Raw genomic sequence first — 20,493 nt, forward strand, 5'->3', positions numbered from 1 at the left:
AATAAGGATTTACAAAAATAATTAAAAGGTGGCAAAAAGACTATAGCATGCTTATATAAAGAAGAGGAGGAGGGGTGAATTTGGAACTATTTAATATTAAAGAACAGAGTTTAAAAGTGAAAAAAACAAGAATGTTTTGAATACTTGCGGTTTCTGAAAAACACCCCCATCGTCACAGCATTGCTGGTCAGTAGAATTCCACAGGAAGTGACGTTTTGTACCATCGTGTGATTTGACTACCAGCGAGAACAGGACTTGGAGGCAAGAAAAGCAGGAAGTATCCATTGGAAGAAGGTCAAATTACAAGGCAGCCAGCCTACTCTAGGACTGAACAACCATAGAAAAACATCGGCGGCCATTAAAAGAAGTGCAAAATAAAATATTTTTTTTTAAAGTGCTTGGGACTTTGAAAATTGGTGGAATTGGTATAGCAAAAAAAGTGGATGAGGTGGAGAAAAAAGTAAAAGAATATGATTCCACCTTAAAAAGTGTGCAAGAGAAAGCTGTATTGCAGGACTGTAAACTGATGGAAAACCTGGTACGTCTGAGAGGGGTACCTAAAAACGAACATGATCTGCTGAAGGACTATATAATAAAAATTATTGTGGATTTTTTGGAAGATGATTTAGAAACATCAAAATACCAATATGACTGTGTATAGAGTTAATTCCCTTTATGCCAAGAAGAATAAATTACCAAGAGACATAGTAGTAAAGTTTGTGACACGGGACATGGTGGGAAGAATTATAGCCAAAAGCTTTGAAAAGAACTTTGTGGTGGAAGGCAGCGTAGTGAGGATTATGAGAGAGCTGCCAAAGAAAGTACTGTCTGATAGAAAGACTTATAAAAAATTAACAGGGAAACTACGTAAGAACATAAGAGAAGCCATGTTGGATCAGGCTAACGGCCCATCAAGTCCAACACGAAGGGGGGCGGGGCGTCGTGGGTAATGGCGGACGCCTGAAAGAGCTTCTCCCGACAAATTGTCCCTTCGCGCTCCCCCCGCTCTCACAGAACGCGTCAATTTCACCTAGGCATGGGCAGACGCAGCGTTGGAACTCCTAAGGCTACCAAAAAATCGTCTTCTACTACTCAGCAGGTACTGACTTTCCCCCCAGCGAGCTCTGAAGTTCCCGCTCCCTCGCCTGGGCCTTCTCTTCCCCTGGGGAAAATGGCGTCTGACTCTCTCCTGAGCCCAGAAGAAAGCTCCCCACTAACCTTCCAGTCCTTCCAAGCAGCCATGACCCGGCTGGAAGAGACTATTGGGGAGAAAATCTCCAAAGCAACAGCCCCTATTCACTCTGAACTTAAAAAAATAAACGAAACATTGGTAGCTGTTACTCAAACTGCGAATGCAGCTTTTGAAATGGCTACTAAGGCACAGGAGGCAGTGGAGAGCCTCCAACGCTCTGATTTATGGCTTCATGAAAAGGTCCTATATCTGGACAATAAATTAAGGGCGGCAAATTTAAAATTCAGAGGGATGCCTGAGCAGGCCGAAGAAAATCAAGAGATCAAGACCTTCATGGCGTCCTGGCTGGCTTCTGCCCTCCATCTCCAAGATGGCATCGCCCCCCTTATTGACTCTGCTTATCGTTTAGGCGCTTTACAACCCAACTCAAAAGACTTTCCACGTGATATTCTGACTACAATTCCAGACTCTAGGACCAGAACCTCAATTCTACAAAAAGCCCGGTCTGAAGAAGGCTTATTTTACGAAGGGAAAAAGATCCTTGTTCTGGCTGACCTTTCCCCAGAGACTTTGCAGCACAGAAAAGACATGAAACCCATCTTAAACTTACTGGCTGAACACAAGATCCGTTTTCGCTGGTCATCTCCTACCCAAATCTTGGTGGTTCACCAGGGTCTTCGTCTGACAGCCTTTGACTTTGCTTCTGGATGTGACCTTCTTACCCGCCTTCACATTGACCCGCCTTCAGCTACTGACCCAAACCTGGCTAATGGACTCCGACCATCTAACAAGCCATTTTTTTCTAAACCAAGAAGACGACGCTAGATGTACTCCATGTGGTCGACTAGTCTAATGTATATCCATATTTTTACTATAAGCCCACTGTTAGTATCATGCCTTAGCTCTATTTTCACATTCTAAAAAGGAGCGGGGGGAGGGGAAAAATCTTTACTTTTAAAACTTCATTTGGTTGGGACAGTTGGGAGGTCCCTTTTTCTAGCCCTCCTTTTTTTGTTGTACTTTGACTGTTTAAGCAAAATTTCATTGTTCTCTACCCTGAGACAATGAACAGTTTAGAAAGTGTTGAGTTTTATTTAATGTTGTGTGTCTATTTTTTCTTTAGGAGGGAAAGCCATAGGCTGGAACGGTTTCTCCAGCTTGTTAGTTCTAACCACTTTTGGCCAGTTTTGCTAATTTTTAGTTGTGATTCATGTGTCAAATGGATCCCCCCTGCTAAACAATGGTCTTTAGAACCTTTGGCCGTTCAGAAACGTTTTATGAGGTTAAGTTTGAAGTATTCGGTTTATGCCTATGGCCTTGAACATTGGCTTATGTCCTTACTTCTAGTAGGTGTTGGCCTAAGGGTTTCATTGACTCCATATACTTTTGCCTTGAACTTCGTTTTTTCTACATCCACAGGTGGTGTTTATATTCTGCAAAAGGTGCACGTTGTTGTAATACAATGTTGGGTGTTACTTACCTGGTTATATCTTTTATATTTGGCTTTGAAGAAATTTAGTGCCTGGCTATTAGGCCCCCCAATGTTGCTTAAGCTTAAATTTTTACTACTTTACGATTGGTTATGGCTATGTCTGAGTTGAAATTAATCTCTCTTAATTGTAGAGGCCTTAATAATGTTATTAAGGCCAAAAGACTCTCCTCTGCGTTAACAAAATTACAACCTGACCTTCTTTTTTTACAGGAAACCCATATTAAAAAGACAAACTCAAACATCCTTCGTTCAAAATGGTTCCAAACACAGTTTATAGCTGCTGGCTCATCGAAGTCACGTGGCGTTGCTATTATACTATCTAGGAGAACTAGATTTGTCCTTTTGGCCCAAGAAGTTGACCCTCAGGGAAGATATATTTTCGTTAAGGGTATGCTTAATGATTCTTTATTTACTTTGGCTTCCCTATACGCCCCCAACTCAGCACAACTTACCTTCATAAAGTCCACTTTATCTAGACTTGCCCTCTTCCAGGAGGGGGCAGTTATTATAGGTGGTGATTTTAACCAGATAATTGACCCTATCTGGGATAGATCTTTCAAGTCGCACCCCCCCACAACTGTTCCCTCCGCACCCCTGCAAACTATTTTTCAAAATTTTAATTTATGTGATATCTGGAGAATTCACAACCCTGGAGTTAAGGATTACACATATTTTTCAGCTGTCCACAATATTTTTACAAGAATAGATTATTTCCTTATTTCTCCCTCTTTATTGAACCAAATTTCCCATACTAATATTGGCCTCAGAACGCTCTCTGACCACGCTTGGTTAGAGTGCACGTTAAGTACTGCCTCCTAGGATAAACCTTGTTATAATTGGTCATTGAATACGTCACTTCTTTTAAATCAAGAATTTTGCACACAAATTGAGCAAGAGATCAATCTTTATTTTGAAAACAATTCTGAGTGCGGGGTCTTCGCCGACATTGTTTGGGATGCAATGAAGGCTGTTCTGCGAGGCAAGTGTATTTCTTTGAATTCGGCCTACAAAAAAAGAAAATTGGAGCTTAGCCAACATCTATTGGATAACATTAAATTATTAGAACAAAAGCATAAACAAACCTGTTCAAAAAAGATTTACCACAAACTCTTGTTAGAAAGGAAAAAGTTAGATCTAATGGAATCCTCTACCATCAGGAAGAACCTTCTTTTTTTAAAACAGAGGTATTGGTACAATCACCCTCGCTCATTAAAATTATTATCTTGGAAACTCAGAAAAGAACTAGGGGAGAGACAAATTAATGTCATCATGGATCACACTGGTAAAAGGCATTCTTCTAATAAAAAAATCCAAGATGTCTTCCATGATTATTTTCAAAAGTTGTATACTTCAACTAATCCTTCTCCTTCTTCAATAGATCACCTATTACAGAACCAACCCATTCTTAATCGCCTATCACATGATCACCAACACTTTTTGGACTCTCCCATCTCCCCCATAGAGGTGCTTGACGCTATCAAATCTTCTAAGCCTAACAAAACACCAGGTAGGGATGGCTTGCCTTCAGAGTTTTACAAAAAATTCGGCCAGTCCCTAACTTCCCACTTTACTTCGATCTGTAATCTAGTGTTGGAGACTGGTCGTATGCCCTCTTCATGGTCTCAGGCGAAAATAATTCTCATACCCAAAAAAGATAAAGACCTCTTAAATACCAAATCTTATCGCCCTATTTCTTTACTTAATAACGACTATAAGTTATTTACGTCCATCTTAACAGCTAGACTGAACAAAATCATTGGTTCCTACATCCATATAAATCAATCAGGATTTATACCAAACCGTGACATTACAGACAATACGAGACAAACAATTAACCTAATTCAATATTGTACCTTCCAAAACTTTGAATCTTGTATTTTAGCCCTGGACATTGAAAAGGCCTTTGATAGCGTAGAACCACTTTTTCTTCGCAAGGTCCTATACCATATGGGCTTTGGCCCAAAATTTATGAAGGTTATTGATTCCCTTTATTTGGACCCATCAGCCTTTTTACAAGTTAACGGTCAACAGTCCTCTGCGTTCAGTCTGGAGAGAGGGACACGCCAAGGCTGTCCCCTCTCTCCGGTTTTATTTGCATTGGTTATTGAACCGTTCGCAAACCTGATTCGTCTTTCTCCTGAAATCCCAGGCTTGCCGGTTCAAGGCTCCACATTTAAAATTAGCTTATTTGCCGATGACATAGTTTTATATATTTCAAATCCTCTGCAATCCTTAGACGCTATCTCCACTCTTTTAGACAATTTTGGTAAACTTTCTGGACTCCAAGTCAACCATTCTAAATCTATTCTTTACCCAATCAACATTTTTCCTAACTCAAAGAAAGAAATATCCACCAAATATCCCTTCCATTGAGTTACTGAAAACTGGCCATATTTAGGGCTAAAAATCCCTTTAAATCTCTCCAATTTATTAAAGACAAATTATAGTGCCATTTTATCAGACATTTCTATTACTTTGAAACAGTGGGACAAATTGCAACTGTCCTGGATGGAAAGAATCCAAACGGTCAAATCCTTTATTTTCCCATGTTTGTTATATCTGTTTCGGGCCCTTCCCATTGTGATACCTCAAAAGATGTTAAACTCCTGGCAACAAACCTTGACTTCCTTCATTTGGAAGTACAAAAAAGCCAGAATCAAACTAACTACTATTTGCAGATCTAGAGCAAAAGGAGGTCTGGCGGTCCCAGACATTACTCGCTACTACAAAGCTGTTATTCTCTCCCAAATGACTAAAATTTTATATCAACGCCCTCCCCCAGCATGGGCACTTATTGAAGAGGCCCATTTTACTCCCCTTAAATATTACAAACTATTATGGCTCAAGAAAAATGACCATCCTTTGTGGCATTTTGTAAACCCATTTCTTAAGGCACTTCTTTCTACATGGGATTCAGAACGTTCTTACCTTGCCCCAGGTTTTTCTATCATTTCTTCGTTTATCGGTCAAAACCCCTCTTCTTTTAAAACTTGGCGAGACTCCTCAATTGTCTTCCTTTTTGACCTCCTTTCCTCTTCTAGGCAAATTCTACCCAAAGATAAATTAGACCAAAAATTACTAACCCCACTGCCTTGGTTCCAATATTTCCAAATTAGACATCTTCTCGAAGACACCCAACTAAAATCGTCACTTTCCCGCCCAACGACAGATTTTGAACATTTGATTCTCCATTTGCAAGATAACGTGCAGTCAAAGGGGCTTATTTCACGAATATATCGTATCCTTCTTACCAAATTGGAATCCTCACTTCCCTCTTACACGGCCCTTTGGCATAGGGACTGCGGGACCATACTTTCTCCAGACCAATGGGACTCTATCTGGGCTAGCGAAATTCTACACTCCAACATAATAAATATTTCACAACAGAACTTCAAACTTATGGCCCGTTGGTACCTTACTCCTACCCAACTTTCACATATGGTCACCTCGAACTCCCCTGATTGTTGGAGAGACTGTGGTCTCAAAGCCTCCTACATTCATTGCTGGTGGGATTGCCCCAAAATAAGACCCTTTTGGACTTCAATCTGCTCTCACCTTTCAACTTTATTGGATACCATATTCCTGAAGACCCCACTGTGATACTTCTTAATCATTGGCCCGATTCTAAATTGTCACCTTCGAAAAGATCTCTAATTGCCAAACTTTTAACAGCTGCAAAAACAACGGTAGCCCAATCTTGGAAAAATGCTAACAACTTGTCCCTTGATACCTGGCTCCTGAAAATTTGGGACCATATAGCAATGGACAAAATCCAGGCGACATTAGACACTATCGACCCCTACCAGGCTTATTCCAAGTACATAGCGACCTGGTTCCCTATCTTAGGAAAAATCGATAGCGATCCATTTTATATTAATTCTTACAACAAATCTAAATTATATAAAGATTTTTTGTGGCTATAATTTACTTTAATATATTTAACTATGTAAGCCTACTATTGGTTTTTCCCTTTTATTTTCTATGTTTAATGTGTGTTATTGTATTGGTTACTTTTATTAATGTATGTAACTTTTATACTTATCTATGATATGTTCATTTTCAGAATTTTCATTAATAAAGTCATTTGAAATTTTTTTTTTTAAAAAAAGTCCAACACTCTGTGTCACACAGTGGCAAAAAATTTTATATACACACATACATTGTGGTTAATAGCCACTGATGGACCTGTGCTCCATATTTTTATCTAAACCCTTCTTGAAGGTAGCTATACTTGTGGCCGCCACCACCTCCTGTGGCAGTGAATTCCACATGTTAATCACCCTTTGGGTGAAGAAGTACTTCCTTTTATCCGTTTTAACCTGTCTGCTCAGCAATTTCATCGAATGCCCACGAGTTCTTGTATTGTGAGAAAGGGGACAATGATATAAGGTTAGATGGATTTTACCAGAAGGTTTGAGTTTTGAACTCCAAGGCTGAAGGATTACAATTACAAGTGTACAAGAACTGAGAAGATTTTTGGAAGAACATAAAGAATTTGGCAACACAGCTGAAAGAAGAAAACATAATGGATTACAAATTATTAGCTTGGAATGTAAATGGGACTAAATTCACCTCAAAAAAGAAAAGCAACAGTTCAGCGGATTACAAAACAAAAATGTAACATAATTTGTCTACAAGAAGTTCACATTAAACAAATAAATTTTTATATATATAAATTTTTATGGAATAAGCCATTGGGTTTGGAATTTTATTCATTGGCTAAACAAAAAAAGAGAGGTGTACTTTTTTATATTAAACAAGAATTGTAGCAAAATAAATTTTTAAAGACAATGATGGGAAATATTTAGCAGTGGAAGTAACATTAAATACAAAATTACACTGCTGCTGGGATTATATGCACCGAATGGTGCGAAAAACTCTTTCTTTAAAGAAATAATGTAACAGCTTGATCAAGTGTCGTATGAACAAATTATGATAATGGGAGATTTTAATGGTACAATTAAAAATACATTGGATAGATTGGGGAAGAAAAAAAATAATAAGGAAGGGAAACTGCCAAAATCTTTCCTTTTCCTAACCTCCTCCACTGCCTCTTGCTTGCATATTTCTCTCCAGCTACCTTGAGTGACAGCTAAAGGGGAACTGGCAACGCAGCCCCTGGGTAGGAAACACATGAAAATGTGGGGGGTGGAGAGTACAGACGGAGGGGTTTGGGAAGGAGTGGGACCTCCCACCTTGTCCAATGGAGTCTATCCTGCCAAGTAGCCATTTTCTATTGGCTGAGGATCAGCTGGAATTCTGGGAGATCTGCAGGCTCCACAGGGAGATTGGCAGCCCTACCTGAGGCCAGCCTTAAACCACCACACCCCTTTCCTTCTCTGTTTTGTGGCTCCCCTGCGCTATTCCCCCCCCCCCCAGGTCTGCGGCTTCACGTGGCAAAATGGAACACTCCCCCCCTAGATGCCTGTGGGAAGGAGAGGTCTTTATCTCTTAGGGTTGCCAGATTCAGGCTGGGAAATTCCTGGAGATTTGGGGATGGAGCCTGGAGCAGACAGGATACTCAGTTGAGGACAATGCCTTGGGGTCCACCCCACAAAGCCTCCATGTTCTCCAGGGGAACTGATCTATGAAGCCTGGAGAGAAGCTGCAATGCTGGAGGATCCACCGACCCCACCTGGAGGGTAAGCAACCCATGAGTACCACAGAACAAAGTAAACACACCAAAATTACTGTGGAATATTCACGAGATGCAGTCACCATACAAAGTTTATAAAGGTAAAAGGTAGTCCCCTGTGCAAGCACCAGTCGTTTTCGGCTCAGGGGTGACGTTGCTTTCACAATGTTTTCATGGCAGACTTTTTACAGGGTGGTTTGCCATTGCCTTCCCCAGTCATCTACACTTTCCCCCCCAGCAAGTTGGGTACTCATTTTACTGACCTCGGAAGGATGGAAGGCTGAGTCAACCTGGAGCCAGCTACCTGAACCAGCTTCCACTGGGATCAAACTCAGGTCATGAGCAGAGGGCTCCGACTGCAGTACTGTGTCACAGGGCTCTATATAACCTTTATACAAGGTTGAAAATATTTTTAAATCCATCAGATGTAACACCCAAGTAGAAAAGTAAAAGACATAGCTGTCAGCAACTAGTAGCTTAAAAGTAACTGCAGCCTAGATCATCTACTGTCATAATGATGAGGTCATGTGACCACGATCACAGGACAGCCTGATGCAATGCCTGGCAATGCCTGTAGTCACAGTGAGTCAGCATATTTGCTGATTGGTGGGCTGAGCTATAAAAAGTGCTAAGTACCAAAGTATTTTTTCTCTCTGTATTGATGATTGTCTGAGGTAGGACTTTGGAGCTCTGGATTGTAATTATACTGCACTTATCTGTAAATATTTGTAAATACACTGATAGCTCTAAAAGAACTGGTGTGAAGACTCTTCTTATCGGTGTGGCCATTATTATCAGCCTATTTGGACGGCTCTCTGCTACCACTCACTATCCCTCAATAACAGACTCTTGAGCAATTCATTCATACCAACAAACGTCACAATCCAGACTTCTTCCTCTTCATGGATTATTCAGTGCTGGTGGGGTGTGGGTGTGTGTGTGGGGGGGGGGAATTAAAGTGCTAGTGCTTGAAATTGACTCTGTCGTGCAAAGTTCCTTTAGAGTTCATAAACGCATTTCGCTCTTCTTCAGAGACCTGATTTCACACTTTCCCTCTTCTAAAGCACAGAATTGCATCAAGCGGGAGGCTGGCACCCCTCCCTTCCCTCTGCCCCGGTTTCCCTGCTGCCAGCCGCTCTTCCCCTCCCTCCTCCCCCTCTCTCTGGGGCTGCAAGGGGGGAGCTGGGAGCCACTTTCTCAGCCTCCCTTTGCTGAGAGACCCCCGAGCAGCCCCATCGAGCGCCATTCGAGGCGTCGCTGACCCAGCCGGGCTGAAGGGAGCCCAGTCCCGCTGGTTTCCTGGCCTCTGCAGCCGTGAAGGGGTTAAAGGAGGCGAGCTGTGGGCTGCAGAGGGGGAGTGGAGGGGGCGGGAGAGAGAGGCGGGGAAGGTCCCTCCCAGGAAGGCCTTCCAGCCTCCGAAGGGAGGGCTTTGCACCCCGCCCCGTGTTTGCAGGAGGGGGGAGGCGCGTTGAGATCCTTTCCAGACGGGATGTTCTTCTGTGGAGGTGGGAGTTGCCCTTTGTGAGCCCCCTGGGGGGGGGAGGGGTGGTTCCAGGGCTTGCAAGGCGGCCTCCTTTCTGCATCCCGCCCTGCTGGAGGGTGGAAAGAATTTAGCAGAGAGGAATTCCTCGTTGTTGCATATTTCTAAAGTTTCTTGTATCTTTTGCACTGTTTTATGCTGGGTATTTTATCTGTTCGGAGGCACCCATTGCGGAGAGAGGGAGCAGGAGATCGACTGGGTTGAAGAAAGTGGGGGGGACTCATTCCTGCTGACTGGCTGCCCCAAATGCCACACGTTAGTGCTCCCCGCTCCTGCAGTTCCGGGCACGTGGGGGGGGGGGGGAGATACAACAAAGTTTAAGCCCGGTGGCACCTTTAGGACGCACAGAATTTTGTTCAAGGTATAAGCTTTTGTGTGCAAGCAGGTTTCTTCAGACTAGTCCAGGTTTTTGCATTTTGTAAGACAGGAAATGCCAGTCTGTTACTGCGAGTTTCTTCTTAAGGCTGATGGAGTTCCACTCCATGCGGCTTACTGTGGTGCCTTCTAGGAAGACAGATTGAATAAAACTGTTTTGCTCTTAAAGGTACTGCGAGACTCACCTAAATCTACATTGATTATAGTGCACCATTTAATTGGACTTAATGCAATCGATAGGATGGTACATTCAGTAAACGATGAAATAGAATGTGGGTTCCACAACCAACCAGGAATCTGAAAAACAGTGTTGAAGGAAAGCAGTACTCTAAACATGACCCAATAAATGATGCAAAATTACACAGCCAGATACAACCTACAGGAAACGAGACCCAGTAATATAGACTCCAATAATTCATCCAAGTGACTTTCTGAAGCATTTTGTACAGTGCTTCCCTATTGCTAGAGCTGAAAAGCCTCTTCAATAATTAAGTCTTGCTTAGTTTGCTGAAAGCCGAGAGTGTGGGAGTCTTCATGACCGTCTCAGGTCCGCCAGCTTGGTGTAGTGGTTAAGGAGAAGTGAACTCTAATGGTTAAGCCCTTACCGGTCACTTTGTCCTGAGCTTCGGTATACCTCAGATGTACCCACTAGACAGACTGATCCCCAGAAATAGATACCTAAGCTCATAAGATCGACAACAGATCTTTTAATAAGTAAGTATTGGTGGTTTTGTGGCCCGAAGGACCAAAGAGGTATATCTTTAAAAGCTTGATATGTAATATACCACAGTGACATTGATCCTCAGCAACAAAATACAAGGACTCTCCTTCTGATGCACTGGGGTAATCCTTAGGTGATTCTTCACCAGGGACAGTGATGTAACTCTGTTTTCTTTTCTTCCTGCCTTTCTGATATCTTTCCCTCTGCCTTTTCACAGCCAAGTGAATGAGAGTGTCTTTCCGGAGTCAGAGGCAACCCAAGAGAAAGGGGAAGGAGATGGAAGAGAAGGACCCCAAAGGGCTTGGAATTGGGAAGACATCCAGGAAAGGTCTCCATCCCCTCCAAGCAGGGAGTGGTGCTGAATTTTGGGAAAGAACCATGCCAGAGAAGTTGATTCAGAACCCTGTGACCGCAGATGAACGCAGCCGATGCTTCCGGCAGTTCTGCTACCAGGAGGCTGATGGGCTCCGAGAGGTTTGCAGCCGGCTCCATGGACTTTGTAAGGACTGGCTGGAGCCAGAGAGGCGCACCAAGAAGGAGATGGTGGACCTGGTGATCCTGGAGCAGTTCCTGGCCATCCTGCCGCAGGAAGTGCAGGGCTGGGTGAGAGGATGCGGGCCAGAGAGCAGTTCCCAGGCAGTGGCCCTGGCTGAAGGTTTCCTCCTGAGTGAGGCAGAGGAGAAGAGGCAGGCACAGCAGGTGAGGGGCTTTCAGTCACTCCACTCAAGCAATGAGCTTCTCCTGCCAGCTATTATTGTGTGGGTCAAGCCACTTTCAATGTGGCAATCCTAGGAATGTCCTCTCTTTAACAGCCTTGCTCAGGTCTTGCAGACTGAGGGCCTTTGTGGCTTCCTTGACTGAGTCAGTCCATCCTGTGTTTGGCCTTCCTTTTTTCCTGCTGCCTTGAGCTTTCCTTAGAATTTTTGCCTCTCTCAGTGACTCCTGTCTTTTCATAATGTCACCAAATACCTCATTTGAGTCATTTTAGCTTCTAGGGGGAGCTGAGTCTTGATTTGATCTAGAATCCATTTATTTGTCTTTTTGGTGGTCCATGATATCAGTAGAAGCTCTCTCTTCCAACACCACAAAGAATCCACTTTCTTCCTGTCAGCTTCCTTCCTTGTCCAACTCTCACACCCACACAAAGTACTGGGGAATACTGTGGCACAAATTAACTTGCTCCAGTGACACATCCTTACATTTCTTCGTCAACCTTAAATTTCTGTAATCCTCCACTAGTCATTATTTTTGCCTTTTGTTCCACTGTAAGCTTACTTCAGCATTTTCTGCTTTACCCTTCCTTAGTAAATATTCCAAGTCTTCACTACTTTCTGCCAATAATGTGGCTGTCAAGAGTGCCTCTTGCCATGAATCGGTGGGGGAAACAGTTATGATTGTTTGTCACCTGCAATAACTTTTGAGTCCTGCTTGACTGCTATTGCTATACTCTCACCTAATGGCCTGTTTTGTCTGCAGTATATCTGTATCCATTTCCTCCCTGAGAACTAGTCACAGAGGGCCTCCAAGGTCAGCTGCGTTATCTTGCTCACAGAGACTTCGATGTTTCGTTTCTGCTTGATTAGAGGGGCTTGGATTGCTTATTGGGGGGATGCAGTTGGTAGATTTTGGTGCTTTAGCTTTGAAACCATGTAACGAATGGACCCAATGTATAGCTGTATGAGCAGGGGCCGTGGACTTTAGTTTTAAGAAGACCTGCTTGCCTGTAACGTCTTTGCTTATTCAATAAACGCCTTTCTGAGATGATTGGTGAAGAACATGCAGGACCTGACAGTTGTGCCATCTCCATATCTCAGACTGTTGATGTTCCTTCTGCCCTTTTTCACTCCACCTTCATCTACATCTAATGCAGCTTTCCTTATGATGTGTTCTGCATGAAGATTGAAGAGACAGGGAGATAAAATACACCCCAGTCTGCGAACTGGAAACCCCTCTGTTTTTCCATATTCTGTCCTACCAGTGGCCTCCTGCCCAGAGTTCAAGTTTTGCCTCAGAACTACTGGATGTTGTGGCACACCCATTTCTTTTAAAACCAACCATAGCTCTTCTTGATCCCCACAGTCAAAAACATTGATTGAAGCTATGAATCACGAGCTGCTTTTATTCTGAAATTCTCTCCTGTGCTCCATTAACCCACATAAATCTGCAGTATGATCTCAAGTGCCTCTTTCTTTTGTGAATTTACCAGGAATAGAACATCTGGCTTTTCTCTTTCAATAGATGACAGCAGTCCTTGTTGTAAAATGTTGAGCACCAGCTTAGATTTGCATGAGGAATTCCTGTAATGGTCTAGTAGTGGCTACAGTCTTTGGCGTCTCCATTTCTTGAACTGGAATGTCAAGTATATGTTTCCAGTCTGTGAGGTCATTATGTTGTTTTGCATCTTTGTTAGCATTTTCTTGCTAAGATTTTGACAGACTCCTTTTCTGTGGCTTGAAATAGCTCTACTGATGTTCCACCTCCTGCTGGTGATTTGTTTCTCCCAGTTGTTCTCAGTGCAGGTTTAGTTTCTGAAACCAACACTAGTTGTTGCCCTTCCGGTTAAAGCAGCCCTGGTGGTGGAGTCAGGGATGAGGAGTCTGGGAGAGGGTCCGGATCCATCTCTTCAGCCTGTTCCGTTCCTTCTCTTGCCCCTCTCCCTTGCTGTTGTTCCAGATGTGGGGGGGACCCGTGAAGGTGGAAAGAAGCTTCCCTGAGGCGGAAGGAGCTCCATCAGAGGAAGGTCAGAGGGCGCAGACCCAGGAGCGTGCCCAAGATGCCCCATCAAGTGGTAAGGGGGCCTCCTGCCCAGAGGGGATTGGGGCATGTAATGAAGTTGCTGGGCGGAGGGTTCAGGAGAGGAGAAAAGGGAAATACTTCTGGAGACTGTGTAGAATGGATAGGATGTGGTGATGGCTTCTCCACTTTAAGTGGGAGCATACAGATTCATGGAAAGGAATTTGAGGCTTCTTTTCATCAATAGAAATATGCATATCTCACCTTCCTTCCACTAGAAAGATTCAAGGTGGCTCAAAAACAGAAAAGGAAAACAAATCTGGGTTCAGCTAAATGCCAAGGGGAATAAATGGAGCTTCCATGTTCCCCTGACCAGCATGGCCCAGACTCCCCAAGGTCATCAGATCTCAGAAGCTAAGAATGGTCAGCCCTGCTTAGTGTTAGGATTGGGAGACCACCAAAGAAATTCAGGGCTGCTGTGCAAAGGCAGGCAATGGCACACCACCTCTGAATGTCTCTTACCTGGAATAACTGGAGTCAGTATAAGTCATCTGTGACTTGATGGAGCTTTAGACACACAGACACCCGTCCCCCCTTGTTCTGGGGCAGCAAATGTAGAAAAACCCATTGCCAGAGGCAAGTAATTGGGGCTCTGTGTCTAGTTTTAATGCTTTTCAGGGTGGCAACACTCAGAGAACATTGGATTAGGGATGCCGGGCCATGGCCTGGTCCCCCTGTGAGGTTTGCGGGTGGAGCATGGGCTGGACATGATGCCATTTCTACGTGTACTATTAACACAGATCCAAATCCGACTCTATAGCGTGATTCCACTAAGTAGCTCAGAATAAGGAATAGATGATTAACTGATAGAAAGCCTAACCACTGTGAAAGATTTCTATTAAGAAACTGAAACAGAGAAATTAAAGCACCTGGGTCTTCGTTTGGAGAACTTGGGCTAAGAAAATATCTACGTGAGACTTTTATTTCCTTTATATATTTCCTAGTGTCGGATTCGGATTTGTGTTCATTGTACATATTGTAATACCGGCAATCTATATTGTTTGTCATTTTCATGCCTCATCCAGCCAAATACCTGAATGTTAAGTCAGACTTTCAGCAGATGCTCTAGAAAACACTTGCAGCGCCCTAGAGTTTTAGCTGATGTGCTGAAACCACATGGTTTAGGACTGGATGTGTCATGTCACATAGTTTCTGGTCACCTGCTTTCTTCCTGCCAGTCTGGACTCCAGGAAGACGGCTCTGGAGGTGGGAGGATGTCATGCCTGGACTTTTGGTCTGATCTAGCAGGGATACTGGAGCTCCAGGGCTCACAGGGCAGATTTCAAGCCTCACAAAAGTCTAAAATCATGTACTAGCAGCGGTCATAACTGCCTGAGGTTCATAGCTACCTGAGACTTGTCTTTCACGTCTCCCACAATTAACTAAATTTGATTACAGAGTTTTCTAGAGTGTAAAGAAGACAAGGTTTCACAACCCTGGGAATCGGGATGCGTAAGGAAGATTCAGACACGCCAGCAAAATAGGAATTTTAGGCTGAAATTCTTCCTTCCCGTTTTGTCTCCCTTGCAGGCAGCGAAGAGACGTTATCGAGCCCTTTTCTTTGCAGAGAAGTGGAAACGCCTCCTCAGCCTCTGGTCCAGGTAGGGGGAGGGGGCGAACGGGAGATAGTCAGGGCCCTCAGTTCTTTCTCAGGGAAGCTTTTCCTCCTGCTTCCTGAGGAAGAGAGGCTCTGAAGAGCCCAGCCTTTACGCACGCTGAGCTCTGCATCCTGCACCCTCACAAACTCCCCTGTCGAGAGCATCAAGTCCCTGCTCTACCAGGGCTAGGGCTTTTTTGGTCCTGGCCCCGACCTGGTGGAATCAGCTCCCTATGGAGATCCGGGCCCTACCTGGCTTGCTGGCCTTTCCTATGGAGCTGTTCTACCAGGTCTTTGGACGAGGCAGTGGGCATCTATTTATCGATCGGTTGGCCTCCCTTCTACAGCTGCACTGCACTACTGTACTGTGATGCTGTATTGTGGTACTATTTTGTGCTCTACCACCTTGCTGTCATGTCACCTTGCTGAATTATCTTGCTGCACTTTGATGAATGTTGTAATTGGTTTTATTATGATGTTATTGTGATTTTGTTTCCATTTGCTGTACTCCTCTCTGAGCCCCCAATGGGGGAATGGGCGGAATATAAACAAATAATAATAATAATAATGATTTGTGATGAGAGAATCTGCTTCTTCTTTCAGTCTCCATTTTCCATTGAGGAGGTGGCCGTGAATTTCTCCATGGCGGAGTGGGGCCTGCTGGATCTGGACCAAAAAGCCCTCTACAGAGAAGTCATGCTGGAGAGCTGTGGGAGCGTGGCTTTTCTGGGTAAAGATCTTTTCTGGGAACTAAAGGTGCAAACTGCTGCCGTGGGCTTGATGCATGAACCTGAAGAAGTCAGGGTGGCCATTAAAGTGATGTTCAGCAGGGCCAAGTAGAGCGATGCAATCCACCCCAGTGATCCAGGGGCAGCTGAGGCCAGTGTTGTGGCCATCATCAAAGCCAGAGAGGGTGTCATGGCATGAGGACGATGCGGGGCTGAGAGGCACTGCCCCACTGACCCCGCTCAGCCTTCCCATGTCCCAAATATTGCTGAGCAGACAGGTTGAAACGGATAAAAGGAAGTACTTCTTCACCCAAAGGGTGATTAACATGTGGAATTCACTGCCACAGGAGGTGGTGGCAGCCACAAGCATAGCCACCTTCAAGAGGAGGTTAGTTAAAAATATGGACAGAGGTACATCAGTGGCTATTAGCCACAGTGTGTATATGTGTGTGTGTGTGTGTGTGTGTATATATATATATATATATATATATATATATAAATATAATTATATTATATTATATTTTTGGCCACTGTGTGACACAGAGTGTTGGACAGGATGGGCCATTGGCCTGATCTAACATGGCTTCTCTTATGTTATGTTCAAATGCGTCTTACCAGGGTATCACCAAGTGAACCCAGGGGTGGCACCAGAGTTTCTGGTGCCCCAGTCACTGCACCGCCCTCTGGACTTACTGGTATATCCAGAGAGAAGATTTTAATAAACAACTCTGATGCCAATAATGCTCTTTTCTATTTTCCCTCCCAGCTAAATGGCCTTACTCGACCTTTAATGTCCTAACTTACACTCCCCAGGCAGCTGTGTCCTGCAAAGCATCCTGGGGCTTTTAGTCAGTGAGTGTTTCCTAAAGAGCCAACCTCAGTTTTTCCACCACAAGTTTATTTGGGAGAGGCTGAAAACCAGCTCCTCTTGGTTCTCTTCACAACTGGAAGAAAACTCTTAGTGCACTTGAACGATTAGATATTGTGAGAACTTCTTGTATTTCATTGTCAAGAGCAGAGAGTCAAAAGAGCTGCACGGCAAGTCTAATGGGAGCAGCGGGGGAATCATTCTTTGCCATCTTCCCCCTTAAAATACATATGGGGAGAGGAGGGATGGGCAGAATATCAAAACAGCTCTACGGGAGGGCCTGGCAGGGATAAAGTGTGAACAGCAGCTCAGTTTGGTAGGAAAGAAGGTCTTCTAAAAGAAATGGTGATCCAGGAGTGTGGAGTGCCTGACTGGTGGCTTGGCTTCTTGCATGGGTGCTGATTGAAACTCTTTCCTGATTTCAGCAGATGTAGAGGAGACTGCTGGGGAATTCCAGGGGCTCTCTTTGGGAACAGTCAAGAATGAAGATGCTGAAGAAAACTCTGGAGATGGACCACAGAGGCAGGAGGAAAGCCACGCAGGTAAGAGGAAGGATAAGCCCATTCCTTGCCAAAGAGGGGACCTCCCTGAAACCCCAGTCCATTAAGAAAGGTCAGTCAGCAAAAGAAGGAACAGAGGCTTCTGTGTGAACCAGAGAATTCACTGCAGGAAAAAAGGGAAACGACAGTGAGGCATTTGCAAAGACCTTCAGTCAGAGAATGAATGTCATTGTGCAGATGCGAATTGCCATAAGAGAGCAATTGTATAACTTGAAGTACAGAAATAGCTTCCCTCATAAAACAGCCCTTCCTTCTAATCAAAGAAGTCACACAGATGGGGCCCCCTAAAAATGGCTAAGAGTCCCAACCAAGCATCTCTGATGCAGGAAGCCTAATGTACTTTTAAAGCATATACTTCAGTTGTACGCTTCACTGTAAAACAGGAGGATGACACTGAAATATGTGGAGCATGGGTGAAACTTCCGGAGCACATCAGACCTCTTTGTGTGGATTCTAACAGATCTCTCTCTTTATTCCAGCAGGAGGTGATCAGAGGAATGAGGAGGATGAGGAACTGCATCATGTATCACCAGAGGATGTCAAGAATGAAGATGTGAGAAGAAACATCAGGATACAAAGCAAGTCTCAGAGGCAGAAAATCAGGCACTGGGTGAAGAAGAGGAATAAATCCATTCCTTGCCAAGGGGGGGATTTGCAAGAAATAATTCACAGTTTGGAGAAAACTTACAAGTGCATGGAGTGTGGAATGAACTTCTCAGATCAAACCCAATATAATATACATTATTCAAAGCACAGTATAGTGAAGGCATGTAAATGCTTTCGGTGTGGAAAGTACTTCAGATACAAATTGCAACTCCTTTTGCACCAAAGGATCCACAGAGCGGAGAAACATTTTGAACACGCAATGTATGGGAAGAAATTCAGTCAAAGCTGCATTCTTCAACAGCATCAGAGAACACACATGGGGGAGAAGCCTTTCGAATGCTCAGACTGTGGGAAGAGGTTCAGACACAGTGGCCATCTTCAAAGTCATCTAAAAACCCACACGGGGGAGAAGCCTTTTGAATGCTCAGAATGTGGGAAGAGATTCAGTCAGAATAGCGATCTTCAACGTCATCTAAGAACTCACACAGGGGAAAAGCCTTTTGAATGCTCACAGTGTGGGAAGAGGTTCAGTCAGAGTGGCAGCCTTCAACATCATCTAAGAACACACACGGGGGAGAAGCCTTTTGAATGCTCAGAGTGTGGGAAGAGATTCAGCCGCAGCAACAATCATCAAAGTCATTTAAGAACCCACACTGGGGAGAAGCCTTTTGAATGCTCAGAGTGTGGGAAAAGATTCAGTCATAATAGCGATCTTCAACGTCATCTAAGAACCCACACAGGGGAGAAGCCTTTTGAATGCTCAGACTGTGGGAAGAGGTTCAGTCAGAGTGGCAGCCTTCAACATCATCTAAGAACCCATACGGGGGAGAAGCCTTTTGAGTGCTCAGAGTGTGGGAAGAGATTCAGCCAAAGTAACAGTCATCAAAGTCATTTAAGAACCCACAGTGGGGAGAAGCCTTTTGAATGCTCAGAGTGTGGAAAGAGATTCCGTCATAATAGCGATCTTCAACGTCATCTAAGAACCCACACAGGGGAGAAGCCTTTTGAATGCTCAAAGTGTGGGAAGAGATTCAGTTTTAGTAACTATCTTCGAAATCATCTAAGAACCCACACAGGGGAGAAGCCTTTTGAATGCTCAGAGTGTGGAAAGAGATTCAGCCGCAGTAACAATTATCAAAGTCATTTAAGAACCCACACGGGGGAGAAGCCTTTTGAATGCTCAGAGTGTGGAAAGAGATTCAGTCATAATAGCGATCTTCAACGTCATCTAAGAACCCACACAGGGGAGAAGCCTTTTGAATGCTCAAAGTGTGGGAAGAGATTCAGTTTTAGTAACAATCTTCAAAGTCATCTAAGAACCCACACAGGGGAGAAGCCTTTTGAATGCTCAGAGTGTGGGAGGAGATTCAGCCAAAATCGTGCTCTTCAAAGTCATCTAAGAAGCCACACAGGGGAGATGCCTTTTGAATGCTCAGAGTGTGGGAAGAGATTTAGTAACTGGAGCAATCTTCAAAAACATCGAAGAATCCACACAGGGCATAAAGTTTTGGAGTAGAAAGAGATTCATTCAGTGTGGTTATCTTCTTCTTTTTGTTTTTTTTCATTTATATATTTATTAAGTCTAAGGTGTGAGTCACAAATACAGATACAAAACATAAATAATTCTTAATACAGCAATATCTGTGTCACATAATACAGAGTACAATCATCCATGTGGAGGTGAGTGTGGATTACTTCCATATCTTGAAAGAACCTGTATGGCATACCGAGAAGATCAAGACGTAAAACATAGAACAAAAGAGCAAACAAACAGAAAAGAGGAATAACGAAAAGCTTGCCTTGCCTTTTCCATTATAGCCTGACAATGTGTCAATAAAAGAATTGCCGTGTTTACATTTATTTCTTGTAATTTTTTTTCTCAAGCCAATTGTAAAATTTCTCCCATTTTCTGCTAGCTTCCTCTTTGGACACACCTCTTAATAAACTGGAAAGTATGTCCATTTCGGCAGCTTGAAGAATTTTATCAATCACTTCATTTATGTCCGGGCAGATCTTTTGTCGCCAAAGTTTGGCAAACACTATCCTCGCCGCTGTGATCATATAAACCGTTATATATTCATCCTCTATAGACACTTCTTTTTTCACCAGGGAAAGAAGCATCACCTCGGGTTTAAATTGTATATTCGTACCCAATATTTCCTTTAACATGTCATGGATCATTATCCAATATTTCTTAGCAATTTTGCAGCTCCACCAGATATGAAAAAATGAGCCCGTAACTGTTCCACACTTCCAACAATCAGGCGAGCTGGATTTATTAATTTTGGAGATCTGTAGTGGGGTGATATACCATCTGTGGAACATTTTTAAAAAGTTTTCACGAAAATTTACTGGTTTCATTACCTTATAATTCATCTTACAAAGA

At 43.5% G+C, this 20,493-nt stretch overlaps 1 pseudogene; it reads left to right on the forward strand.

Moving 5' to 3' along the window:
• Nucleotides 1-19,623, forward strand: part of LOC132567238 (zinc finger protein 709-like) — a 31,244-nt pseudogene extending 11,621 nt beyond the window's left edge.
• Nucleotides 19,624-20,493: the final 870 nt, after the last annotated feature.

Source organism: Heteronotia binoei, chromosome 2 (genome assembly GCF_032191835.1).
Source record: "Heteronotia binoei isolate CCM8104 ecotype False Entrance Well chromosome 2, APGP_CSIRO_Hbin_v1, whole genome shotgun sequence".
NCBI lineage: Eukaryota > Metazoa > Chordata > Lepidosauria > Squamata > Gekkonidae > Heteronotia > Heteronotia binoei.